Genomic DNA, 14230 nt, shown 5'->3' with positions numbered 1-14230 from the left:
ATTCCTTGTGAATCGAATTTTTCCTAAAATTCTGATCAAATTCCACTTCGGATGCTTCGATTCGCTCAACACTAATAACAATATATAACAATATAACACAATAACTATATACAATGTTGTCGTACCCCGAGGTCTGGGGTATGCACATGGACAGCAGAAGATGTGACAAATGCTCCTGCTAATACACTGGTCAGATATTCCTCCAGAGGCATTTTTACTAAGACCGGTATGTGAAACACCAGTCTTTAGTAAATTACTCCCATAGTCTCCTTGTGTGCTGCGATAGAACATGCAAAAATAAACCTGTGTGTGGCGCTGTATAAAACTGTAGGCACATGGAGGTACAGTGTGGGCCCCAGGATCCCATGTCCCCTAGTGCAGTATAACTTTCTAACCTTTATATACTTTTCATGGACAGCAGTTCTGTGTGCAGAACATGCAGACACACAAAACACACTCATACTTCACTACGACTTTTAATCTCTTCTTACTTTTTTACAAGTTTTGAAATTTTCTAAATGAAAACGTAAGCATTAAAAAGCAAAAAAATGGGCGACTAATAGGTTTCTGATCCTTGGTAATGATAAAATTCACATCATATGATGGACGGTCAAACCACAGTTTTCTATTCTGTTTTGTCAGTTTAAGGCCACAAAAATATTCAAAAATGCTGTCTTACTGAATTGCTCAACTGAGGCCAAAGGGTCAGGCGAATGTGAATGAGGAACTGTGTGCTTCACAACACTGGAAGGAACTCATCATCTTAGATATTTCTGATGATCTCAGGTAGGTGATGTCTTTTAGATACTACATAATGGCAGGCCCGCTCCTCTGGATGGCGAGCATATAGGGACAGGCTGAGTAGGGCATGAAGAAGGTCTGAGATCATATTTATTTAATTGGAGCAATATTTTTTTTACTGCATCTAAAACTTTTGTACTGTGAGTTGTCAGCTGCAGAATATATTCATCATAGTCACATAGCGGTTGAAAAAAAGACTCAGCTTCACCAAGGTCAACCTTTCTCGGATCAATTATATGACGTTAATGGTTAGATTAATTATAACCCTCAATGCCGTTTGCTATTAGAGAAGCATCTAGCCCTTTTTTAAATGTTGACATAGTATCTGCCATTACTACCTCTTGGCGTAGGGCATTCCATAGTTTCCAGTTGTTTGTACTGACCACCCCCGTATTTATACATTTCAATCAGATCACCTCTAAGGTATCTTTTTTCCAAACTGAACAAGCCCATTATAAGAGAGACCTCCTAATTTAATAATCTCACCGTTTATCTCCGAACCCTTTCCAGATCTCCTATATCCTTTAAAGTAGTGATGCCCAACCTACGGCCCGCGAAGCCGTGTCATGCGGCCCGCGCAGTAACAAGACTTTATCAGCCCACTAGCGCAGGATGCGCTGCGAACGGCACAGGCAGCAAAGCGATGCTGCCTGTGCCTGCAATTTCCCCGCCCAGCGCCACCTTCTAGCTAATTTATTCACTGCACTTGCCTCTGTGAAATTGAAGAGAAGCGCCATAATCTCGCACAGACGCACTGGCAGAGGCATCGAAGTGTGCATGCACCGTCTTCCTGGCCTCTGCCAGTGCGCCTGTGTGAGATTACGGCGCTTCTCTTCAATTTCACAGAGGCAAGTGCAGTGAATAAATTAGCTAGGAAGCGGGGCTGGGTGGGGAGGAGATCTGTGGATGACACTGAGGGGGGGGGGGGGGTATCTGTGGATGACACTGAGGGGGGGATCTGTGGATGACACTGAGGGGGTGGGGGATATCTGTGGATGACACTGAGGGGGTGGGGGATATCTGTGGATGACACTGAGGGGGGGATATCTGTGGATGACACTGAGGGGGGATCTGTGGATGACACTGAGGGGGGATCTGTGGATGACACTGAGGGGGGATCTGTGGAGGACACTGAGGGGGATCTAGGGAGGGGTGTGAAGATGTTGGGGTGGGAGGTCCTGGAGGGTTTTTTGGGTAGGAGCTCTGGAAGGGGTGGGAGGTCTGATAGGTATGTGGGGGTGGGAGATCCGGGAGGGGGGGCCATAATTTTTTTTGTTATGGGGCCCAGTAAATTCTAGCTATGCCCCTGATTGGTAAGATTGGGCGGGCACTGGAGCGTTAGAGCGCCCTGCTGTAGGAGAAGCCGACGGGAGATATAAGGAGGAGGGGCCGGCTCCTGGTGGTGTCGGGCACACGGCGCAAGCATGGCGGTAAAGGATCTGACTGAAGCCTAAAGACCAGACATCAAGGTAGACCTGCAGAAGAAGGTGACAGCGCAGTATGTGATGTACAGTACAGACCAAAAGTTTGGACACACCTTCTCATTCAAAGAGTTTTCTTTATTTTCATGACTACGAAAATTGTAGATTCACACTGAAGGAATCAAAACTATGAATTAACACATGTGGAATTATATACATAACAAACAAGTGTGAAACAACAGAAAATATGTCATATTCTAGGTTCTTCAAAGTAGCCACCTTTTGCTTTGATTACTGCTTTGCACACTCTTGGCATTCTCTTGATGAGCTTGAAGAGGTAGTCCCCTGAAATGGTTTTCACTTCACAGGTGTGCCCTGTCAGGTTTAATAAGTGGGATTTCTTGCCTTATAAATGGGGTTGGGACCATCAGTTGCGTTGAGGTGGATACACAGCTGATAGTCCTACTGAATAGACTGTTAGAATTTGTATTATGGCAAGAAAAAAGCAGCTAAGTAAAGAACAACGAGTGGCCATCATTACTTTAAGAAATGAAGGTCAGTCAGTCAGCCGAAAAATTGGGAAAACTTTGAAAGTAAGGGCTATTTGACCATGAAGGAGAGTGATGGGGTGCTGCGCCAGATGACCTGGCCTCCACAGTCACCGGACCTGAACCCAATCGAGATGGTTTGGGGTGAGCTGGACCGCAGAGTGAAGGCAAAAGGGTCAACAAGTGCTAAGCATCTCTGGGAACTCCTTCAAGACGGTTGGAAGACCATTTCAGGGGACTACCTCTTGAAGCTCATCAAGAGAATGCCAAGAGTGTGCAAAGCAGTAATCAAAGGAAAAGGTGGCTACTTTGAAGAACCTAGAATATGACATATTTTCAGTTGTTTCACACTTGTTTGTTATGTATATAATTCCACATGTGCTAATTCATAGTTTTGATGCCTTCATAGTCATGAAAATAAAGAAAACTCTTTGAATGAGAAGGTGTGTCCAAACTTTTGGTCTGTACTGTATACATGTGTGTAATGTATGTAGTGCAGTGTGTGATCATCACATACTGCACTACATACATTACACACATGTATACATCACATGCCCCCTCACAGTAATAATGCCAAGATATGTGCCCTCTTCACAGACTTAATGCTCACACATGCCCCCTCACAGTAGTTATGCTCAGATATGTGACCCCTCACAGTAATAATGCCAAGATATGTGCCCTCTTCACAGATGTAATGCTCGCACATGCCCCCTCACAGTAGTTATGCCCAGATATGTGCCCTCTTCACAGTAGTTATGCCCAGATATGTGCCCTCCTCACAGTAGTTATGCCCTGATATGTGTCCCCTCACAGTAGTTATGGCCTGATATGTGCCCCCTCACAGTAGTTATGCCCAAATATGTGCCCCCTCACAGTAGTTATGCGAGATATGTGCCCTCTTCACAGTAGTAATGCTCACTCGTGCCCCCTCACAGTAGTTATGCCCTGATATGTGCCTTCTTCACAGTAGTTATGCCCTGATATGTTCCCTCCTCACAGTAGTTATCCCTGATATGTGCCCCCTCACAGTAGTTATGCCCCCTCACAGTAGTTATGCCAGATATGTGCCCCCTCACAGTAGTAATGCTCACACGTGCCCCCTCACAGCGTTTGCATTTCTTTCTGGCAAAGCTACCTGGTTCCGGCCCTCAGATGAAAAATGGTTGGGCACCACTGCTTTATAGTATATGGAGCCCAAAACTGAATCCCATATTCAAGATTTGGCCTTACAAAGGATTTATAAAGGCATAATATTACATTAGGATCACAGGTTTTTTAACTCTCTTTTTATACACCATAAAATCTTACTTGCTTTTTCAGCTGCTGCCTGACATTGAGCACTGACGATTAGCTTATTTGTAACCAGAATATCGAAGTCCTTTTCTTGTTTTGTTGTCCCTGCTTTATTCCATCTCATGTGTATGCGGCCGTACGATTCCTGCACCCTAGGTGCATTACTGTACATTTACCATCATTAAAATTCATCTGCCACGTTCGGTCACATGACTATTCCACCCCCAGGGACGGGTGTTAGACACAGGGCGCGCGCTTTGCTGCTTAGGCCTCTTTCACACTTGCGTTGTTGGGATCCGGCATGCACTTCCGTTGCCGGAGGTGCCTGCCGGATCCGGAAAAACGCAAGTGTACTGAAAGCATTTGAAGACGGAACCGTCTTCCAAATGCTTTCAGTGTTACTATGGCACCCAGGACGCTATTAAGGTCCTGGTTGCCATAGTAGTAGTGGGGAGCGGGGGAGCGGTATACTTACAGTCCGTGCGGCTCCCGGGGCGCTCCAGAATGACGTCAGAGCGCCCCATGCGCATGGATGACGTGATCCATGCGATCACGTGATCCATGCGCTTGGGGCGCCCTGACGTCACTCTGGAGCGCCCGGGGAGCCGCACGGACGGTAAGTACACTGCTCCCCCGCTCCCCACTACACTTACCATGGCTGTCAGGACTTTAGCGTCCCGGCAGCCATGGTAACCACTCTGAAAAAGCTAAATGTCGGCTCCGGCAATGCGCCGAAACGACGTTTAGCTTAAGGCCGGATCCGGATCAATGCCTTCCAATGGGCATTAATTCCGGATCCGGCCTTGCGGCAAGTGTTCCGGATTTTTGGCCGGAGCAAAAAGCGCAGCATGCTGCGGTATTTTCTCCGGCCAACAAACGTTCCGTACCGGAACTGAAGACATCCTGATGCATCCTGAACGGATTTCTCTCCATTCAGAATGCATTAGGATAATCCTGATCAGGATTCTTCCGGCATAGAGCCCCGACGACGGAACTCTATGCCGGAAGACAAGAACGCAGGTGTGAAAGAGCCCTTAAATACAGTGTCCTCATGGCAAACGGTGTGCAGCTGACAATATCAGATCAGCTGCCCCAGAGGCGCCCCTCTTTGATGAACTTGTGGGGTCCCCCTCTCCTCAGGACCATCAATGTCCCATTATTCCAATCCTATTGATCCACTGATCTAAGGTATGTCCTTATTTCTTTTTCTCCCTAATATATGTGAACCCTTTCATTCTTCTAGATCCTCATGTTGAATACATTTTTCCTTGCAGGATTATATTTGCACATTTTTTGGATCTCTTCCCCTGATGATTTATTACCTGAAACGTGACACGTTGGGAACCATCCTATAGGGCAACATTAGGGATACCCGCCTTATTTGCCGCCCCTTGCGGGGTAGGAACTCTGTGTAGATAGGCAGGTGAAAAACAGCGCTGCCCCCTCCCCCATCAGGGCTTTTTAGGGACAACGGTTCCCTGCACCAGTCTACAACCTGAACTTACCCACGACTACATCTAACCCTCGGCCCAGACGCGGTATTATTTCCACCACGCTAGGCTGATCCCTATCAGGGGGCGTCTGAACGATATTTTCATTCCCCATACCTCAGAATTAAAATAAAAATCACTAGGTTCAAACATGGAGCCAAATTGATACAAACAAGCAAAAAACGCACATACCCACACAAAAAAAACGCATCAAAACCGCACTTGCGTTTTTATGTCATAATCACTGATAATATAAACACAACCAACTCCAAAAATCAAAAGATGAAGAAACATAATCAATATAACCATGTACCAACAAGACACCAGAGAAATCAATAACAAAGGGTATCAATATAGACAAACAATAGGATAAGAAAAATCCCAAGAAAACAAACCAATACTTTTTTCTTTTTCTTTTTATTTCTTTTTATTTACAACATACCTAAATTGACAAGACACAGTAACATGTTTTATTCCAATTAGCAACATCCAGGCCGGGTTTTTGGTGGGAGAACAAACAAGTGGGTATAAAAGAGGGCAGTCTGAATGAATCCAATAAGGCCTCGAAACGTGTATGGCAACTTGGTATCATCCTTACGACTACCCACCAATACCCACGCTTTTGCTAAAAGGACTTCGGATCATCACAACAATACACAAAACTCTATGCGACAATCTATACGAAAACCTTATAGGAATTTCTTTACGAAAAAAGAGCACAGAGAAAAGGATACAAGCTGAACGGCAACTAACCACGTGCTAGATTACGTGAGACGCCAACCCGGCAGGAAAGAGCGCGTAACACACAACGTGGACGAGCAAACCGCCAGGAGGATCACGCCGGCTACTGCTTCACCAATACAGGAACAACTCGGACCGCGGGGTGAGTACAACAATTGCTGTGTGGGACGCCACCAGCAAGAAATATCACAAAGTGAATATTGTACAAAATACCCCTTGACGGCAGACGATATCACCTGTATTTGCGTGCAAATCCGGTACCTGAAAATACCGTCCAACAACATTGGACTAACTTAAAAGCATTTTTAGCTTTATATATACAGATTTATATATACTACTTTTATTTATACAGCCTTATAATACAATTTTTATCTTCATCCATCTTTTATCTTGGACTATCATCGTTGTATTTCTTGGATATACTTGGACTATTTTTATATTTTTACATTTTTTTAATTTTTTTCATATTTTGTATACCTTCAAGACTTTTAATGACTTATATTATTTACTATCGATTATCCTTCATCACTATATCCTGTGTGATTTCTCATTGAACATTAATGCTCATCGAATACATCCATTTATTCTATCGATTATATCTATTTTTCTCTATCGATTTATACTTTTTTGACTATATATATTCTCTCACTCAATTTTTTCCCATCGATTATTATATAATTTTTCCCATCTAATTTTTTCCCATCGACTATACATCGAATACCCACTCCCATCGATTTAAACATCGACTAGACACATCTCTACCTCACTATCCCCTCACCCCCCTTTACACCATCCGGGTGACTATCCCAGCACAACACCCCATCACTGAAAACAATCAACTAATAGTCTTTTAAAACATTCTTATTTTATTTTATTATACAAATAAATATTTTTACAAATAAAACTTTAAAAAAAAAACAATCAATAATAAATACCCTATAAAAACCAGATATAGAGTGCCTGTCGACTTCTTTACTTCTATCATAGTGGAGTTTCAGCTGCAGCACGCACGGGTCAGTCGCACTGTGGAACAGCACCACTTCACCACCAATGACTGGGCCTCTATGCGAGACCTGTGTGCCCTGTTGCACTGTTTCGAGTACTCCACCAACATGGCCACTGGCGATGACACCGTTATCAGCGTTACAATACCACTTCTATGTCTCCTTGAGAAAACACTTAGGGCGATGATGGAAGAGGATGTGGCCCAGGACGAGGAGGAGGAAGAGGGATCATCTCTAACACTTTCAGGCCAGTCTTTTAGAAGTGGCTCAGAAAGAGGATTTTTGCAACAGCAGAGGCCAGGTACAAATTTGGCCAGCCAGGGCCCACTACTGGAGGACGAGGATGGGGATGAAGCATGTTCACAGCGGGGTGGCATCCAACGCAGCTCGGGCCCATCACTGGTGCGTGGCTGGGGGGATACGGAGGACGCAGACGATACGCCTCCCACAGAGGACAGCTTGTCCTTACCTCTGGGCAGCCTGGCACACATGAGCGACTACATGCTGCAGTGCCTGCGCAACGACTGCAGAGTTGCCCACATTTTAACGTGTGCTGATTACTGGGTGGCCACCCTGCTGGATCCCCGTTACAAAGACAATGTCCCATCCTTAATTCCCTCACTGGAGCGTGATCGGAAGATGCACGACTACAGGCGCATGCTGGTAGACGCGCTCCTGAGAGCATTCCCGACTGACGCCGGGGGACAAGTGGAAGCACAAGGCAAAGGCAGGGGAGGAGGAAGAGGTCGTCAACGCAGCTGTGTCAGCGCCAGCACCTCAGAAGGCAGGGTTAGCATGGCCGACATGTGGAAAAGCTTTGTCACCTCGTCGCAACCGGCCCCAACTGCTGATATGGAGCGTGTTAGCAGGAGGCAGCATTTGAACAACATGGTGGAACAGTACCTGTGCACACGCCTACACGTACTGACTGATGGTTCTGCCCCATTCAACTTCTGGGTCTCCAAATTGTCCACATGGCCAGAGCTTGCCCTGTATGCCTTGGAGGTGCTGGCCTGCCCTGCAGCCAGTGTACTCTCTAAACGTGTATTTAGCACGGCAGGAGGCGTCATTACAGACAGACGTAGCCGCCTGTCCACAGCCAACGTGGACAAGCTCACGTTCATTAAAATGAACCAGACTTGGATCCCACAAGACTTGTCTGTACCTTGTGCAGAATAGACATTTATACCACCATCAAACATACATTCTTGTACTCAAGTCAAGTGCAATGATTCTTTGTTTTCTTTTTTTTTATTTGTCACAATATTTTGGGGGCTACCTACCCCAATAAAAAATAAAAAAAACATTGTTGGCTGCCTCCTCCTCCTCCATTGCTACCTCCATCCACAACACCACATTCACCGCCTCCTCAGCCTCCGACTCCATATCCACCTCCTTCTCTGAGATGCAGGTTAATAATTTGTAATTTATAGTTATTTTATTTCATTTTAAGTTATTTCCCTATCCACATTTGTTTGCAGAGCAGTTGCCATGCTCTTAAGCACATTGTACTGCCTTTTACATCCCTCTAGCCTTTTCAAGGACTATTTTAGAGCCATTTTAATTTTAATAAAGTGGCAATTTTAGTGCCCTAAATTGGAAAAATTCTTATTTTCAATTGTCGGGTGACATTTTACCATTTTTGGCGTATACAAACCCCTGCTGTGCCTGGGTGACAGAGCCTAAATCTCTCAAAATCCTCTGTTCTATTGCTGGGTGACATGAACCACCTTTTGCCGTGAATTAACCCCTGCTCTGCATTGCTGACAGGGAACTAAAGTTACTGATCGGAAGATGCGCGACTACAAGCGCACGCTGATGATGGCATTCCCACCTGACAGCGGGGGCACAGTGGAAGCACAAGGCGAAGGCAGAGGAGGAGGAAGAGGTCGCCAACACAGCTGGGGCACCGCCAGCACCTGAGAAGGCAGGGTTAGCATGGCCCAAATGTGGAAAAGCTTTGTCAGCCTTGGAGGTGCTAACCTGCCCTGCAGCCAGTGTATAGTGTGAACGTGTGTTTAGCACGGCAGAGAGCATTATCACAGGCTGCAGCCAATGTGGACAAGCTTACGTTTATTAAAATGAACCAGGCATGGATCCCACAGGACTTGTCCGTACCTTGTGCAGAATAGACATTTATACCTCAACCATCCATTCTTCTACTCAAGTGCACTTATTCTTTGTTTTATTTTGTTATATGTCCCAATATTTTGGGGGATACCCCAATTTAAAAATAAAAAATAACACAAATCATTGTTGGCTATCTATTCCTCCTTCACCGCCGCTTCCACCTACACCGCCACGTCAACCTACACCGCCACATCCACCCATCCACCGCCTCCTCAACCTCCTACTCCTAGATCCAGATTGTTATTTAAAATTTTTCTGTATTTTATGTTATTTTAACCCCGTAAAAAATGTAAAATAAAAACTGTGCTAAATAAACCATTTTTTGTCACCTTACATCACAAAAAGTGTAATAGCAAGCGATCAAAAAGTCACACGCACCCCAAAATAGTGCCAATAAAACCGTCATCTCATCCCGCAAAAATCATACCCTACCCAAGGTAATCGCCCAAAAACTGAAAAAAATTATGGGTCTCAGACTATGTAAACACTAAAACCAGATTTTTTTTGCTTCAAAAATGAAATCATTGTGTAAAACTTACATAAATAAAAAAAAAGTATACATTTTAGGTATCGCCGCATCCGTGACAAACTGGTCTATAAAAATATCACATTATCTAACCTGTCAGATGAATGTTGTAAATAACAAAAAATAAAAACGGTGCCAAAACAGCTATTTCTTGTTATCTTGCCTCATAAAAAGTGTAATATAAAGCAACCAAAAATCATATGTACCCTAAACTAGTACCAACAATACTGCCACCCTATCCCGTAGTTTCTAAAATGGGGCCACTTTTTTGGAGTTTCTACTCTAGGGGTGCATCAGGGGGGCTTCAAATGGGACATGGTGTCAAAAAAAACGTCCAGCAAAACCTGCCTTCCAAAAACCGTATGGCATTCCTTTCCTTCTGCGCCCTGCCGTGTGCCCGTACAGCTGTTTACGACCACATATGGGGTGTTTCTGTAAACTACAGAATCAGGGCCATAAATATTGAGTTTGGTTTGGCTGTTAACCCTTGCTTTGTAACCGGAAAAAAATTATTAAAATGGAAAATCTGCCAAAAAAGTTACATTTTTAAATTGTATCTCTATTTTCCATTAATTCTTGTGGAACACCTAAAGGGTTAACAAAGTTTGTAAAATCAGTTTTGAATACCTTGAGGGGTGTAGTTTATAGAATGGGGTCATTTTTGGGTGGTTTCTATTATGTAAGCCTCGCAAAGTGAGTTCAGACCTGAACTGGTCCGGAAACTGGAAAATGATCAAATCATTCCCAAAATGATCCAAACATGAAGTAGACATATGGTGAATGTAAAGTAATAACTATTTGAAGGTATTACTATGTATTATAGAAGTAGAGAAATTGAAACTTAGAAATTTGCAATTTTGTAAAATTGGTATTTTTTTATAAATAAAAATGAATTTATTTGACTTCATTTTACTAGTGTCATGAAGTACAATATGTGACGAAAAAACAATCTCAGAATGGCCTGGATAAGTCAAAGTGTTTTAAAGTTATCAGCACTTAAAGTGACACTGGTCAGATTTGCAAAAAAATGGCCTGGTCCTTAAGGTGAAATAGGGCTGAATCCTTAAGGGGTTAAGTCATTTCCCTATCCACATTTGTTTGCAGAACAGTTGCCATGCTCTTAAGCACATTTTGATGCCTTTTACAGCCCTCTAGCCCTTTCCAGGACTATTTTAGAGCCATTTTAGTGCCCAAAAGTTCGGGTCCCCATTGACTTCAATGGGGTTCGGGTTTGGGGTCAAGTTCGGGTCCCGAACCCGAACTTTTTTTTCAAGTTCGGCCGAACCCGAACATCCAGGTGTCCGCTCAACTCTAGCAATAACATCAAATTAAAACCATCATGGTTAAGTAACAAACACTGCCCGAATCCTACACCCACCCAGCATCCATCAATAACACTCCATTTCAGAGGGCACAATGCCTAACTGTGTAGTAGAGACAAGTGCCTGCACCCCCGACTGGGAGTGCTAACAACAAGTCCCCAACACAATATTACTCTTGAGCAGCCTAATAACATACACATACATGGACACAACTGTGGGGATACCAACCAGCGATCAGGAGACACACCACCACCTAAGGTCCCTATCAGTATGTCTTTGGAATAGATATATCTATATATGGTTATATCTGCCAAATACAGAAGAAAATGGACTCTAATGTGATTTTTTTTAAACTTTTTTGCACTACGTGATTGTTTTAAAAATGTGCCTTTATGTATGCATTGTGATTTGCACTAACCTTTTGCAGGTTTAGCAAAGTTCAAGTATATTGCCCATTATGTGTATTCTTTTCCAGGTGCCGCGATGTGATCTTATTATGCACTTATGTACGGACTCTGATGTAATTTTGCAGTTACTGTATTGCTTAATTATTATGGACTGCCCCTGAGGACGGCTGGTACGTCACAAGCAGATCTAACATCGCCGTTGCTCATTATGAACTGCCTCTGAGGATGCAGAATACTAATGGTTCCTGAGTGACATAGCCTATTGCTACACCAGAGAAACCAAGTGGTAAAGGTTACAAGCAGGTCTAACATTGTGAAGGGTAACCCGCTGCTATTATGTATGGAGAGATTGGAGTGTTTAGCCTCATCCTACTAATGTGTATATGTTTAACAGCCTTGTGCTGAGCCAAGGTTATTTGAGTCCTAAGGCCAAAATGTGTAGTTAGCTACCTGGGTGATCATCAAGGTGACCGTGAAAAAAGCTATTTATAGACCTTGGTGCTTGGAAGGGATTACAGGATGAAGCCACCCTTCTGTTTGCGGGCGTATCAAAGAATGTGGAAGGATTACAGTACATGACACCCCCCACGCTCCATATGTGACTATGGCCAAGTTGAGGAGTATTGAGCACTTTGTGCAGTAGAACTTTAAAGAGGACCTTTCACCATAATAAAACCTCTAAACTAACTATACAGACGCGTAGAGCGGCGCCCAGGGATCTCCCTGCACTTACTGTTATGAGCTGAGCGCTGCGATTGGCCAGCGCTACAGCATACGAGAAAGAGACGGCGTCAGGTTCCCCTGGGTGGAGCCTAACTATGAAGATACCGGAGGCTATACCGGGAGAACGGAGCGGCGCCCAGGGATAATAGTAAGTGCAGGGGGATCCCTGGGCGCCGCTCTACACGTCTGTATAGTTAGTTTAGAGGTTTTATTATGGTGAAAGGTCCTCTTTAAGTAAGAGTAAAGTGAGTACCTAATGTGTAGTACATTTATTGAGTGGTAGCTGTCTTATATGTTTGTATGTCCGTATTCTCATGCAGCACTTTGTATTATTTGTTGGTACCCTACGAGCATATTTATATATACCCTAAGCACAAGCGGAGGGCGGCTTGGTTTTTAAGTGCTGGGGAATGTAACGCCCCAGAGTGGCATTACCACCTTCTTTCGCCCGTCTACTATCTTCTATGGTGGATGTAGTGTCATCATGTGCATTAATTTCCCGGTCCTGTATAATATGCATATCCTTTTCCCTGTAAAGTAACTGTTCAAGTGCTAAGTACCTGGTCTACCAGCAGATGGTGGAAACAATGGCAGAGCTAGTTTGCCTACAGTGGAACTGGCGTCATGACAAAACTTTAAACCCTTATAAGACCTTAAAGGGACCCCTGGCGTTCCTGTTACGTGCTGCAGGATCTCAGTGCTAGACCAGTGAGTCTAGTGCTGTCAATTAAATGAATGGGGGGGGGGGGGTTTATTACATACAGGGCGGCACTAACAGGCAGGAGAGCGTTGGAGATACGGTGCTCAGAGGCAATAAGCACGCCTCCGAGTGCTCCGTTAGCTCATTAGCATATTTTTTAAAAATTTATTTTACAGTGTGATTGGACCTGAAATAAGGGAATTAAAGGTATGTTTGTGATCAGCGTTGGGAGCCCTACCTCACTTTATACCAAGCATGGTATACGTGAAACAGGTGACAGAGCCTCTTTAATGACTAATGGTCCCTCTTTCCTAACCCTTTAGTAAACCATTAGCAAGCCTCATCATTGATCCCTGTAATATGTGACAATGATTGCATTGTCCTCTTCTACCTTCATGATATTTTGTGTACAATGAGGGCAAGTGACATTTTCTCTTAAACTGAGAGGCAGCTGAAAAATACTGCTATTAAATAGTACCTCCAGAGATATACCTTTTAATGTTTTTTGTTTTTTTCGGGACCATCTTATTGATGACCTATCCATAGGATTATTCATCAACACGAGATTGATGGAGCCCAACCCCCTAGGTATCAGCTGTTAGCAGCAGCCGCAGGTTCCAGAAGCAAACTGTGTGCAAAGTCAGAACACCACAGCTCCGTCACTGTGTGGTGGCCTTCCTCGGCCACTACAGTTCCTTTGCGCCTTCAGTATCCAGCTGAGTGGCTTTTAAAAGTTCTTGCTCAACCTTCCAGCACGGCGTCGCTCCGGCCGGCAGCAGACGGAGCGACGCCGTGCTGGAAGGTTGACCAAGAACTTTCAAAAGCCACTCAAGCTGGATACTGAAGGCGCGAAGACACTAACACCACTCCCCCCATTGGCGGACAGGTAAAAGAGACTCCACTCTATTTGAAGTTAAAGCATATTACATGCTCTATTGAGGGTTACATTTCTCAGTTAGTTCTCTCACCAGCGCGGGCATCTCACTCCGGTCTTTCTGATCGGAAGTTTCTTCCTTGTTTTGTACATTGCTAGTGAGTCAGAGCAGCGGACTCCTCGGAGATACCCAGCAGCGCACCCCGACCGGGAGAGGGAGGAGGACACTGACCTTAGCGCGGGTGTCACT

At 44.3% G+C, this 14230-nt stretch overlaps 1 protein-coding gene across 1 annotated transcript in view; it reads left to right on the top strand.

The window, feature by feature from the left end:
* The first annotated feature begins 754 nt into the window (after positions 1-754).
* CDH17 (cadherin 17) overlaps positions 755-14230 on the top strand; it is a 103456-nt gene continuing 89980 nt past the window's right edge. The window contains exon 1 of the mRNA XM_040432017.1: positions 755-786. The gene's annotated coding sequence lies outside the window, so the exon portion shown is untranslated. The remainder of the gene's footprint in view (positions 787-14230) is intronic.

This window comes from Bufo bufo, chromosome 5 (assembly GCF_905171765.1).
Source record: "Bufo bufo chromosome 5, aBufBuf1.1, whole genome shotgun sequence".
Classification (NCBI taxonomy): Eukaryota; Metazoa; Chordata; class Amphibia; order Anura; family Bufonidae; genus Bufo; species Bufo bufo.
Note: the sequence above shows the minus strand (reverse complement) of the source record. Positions and strands in the feature narration are given on the sequence as shown.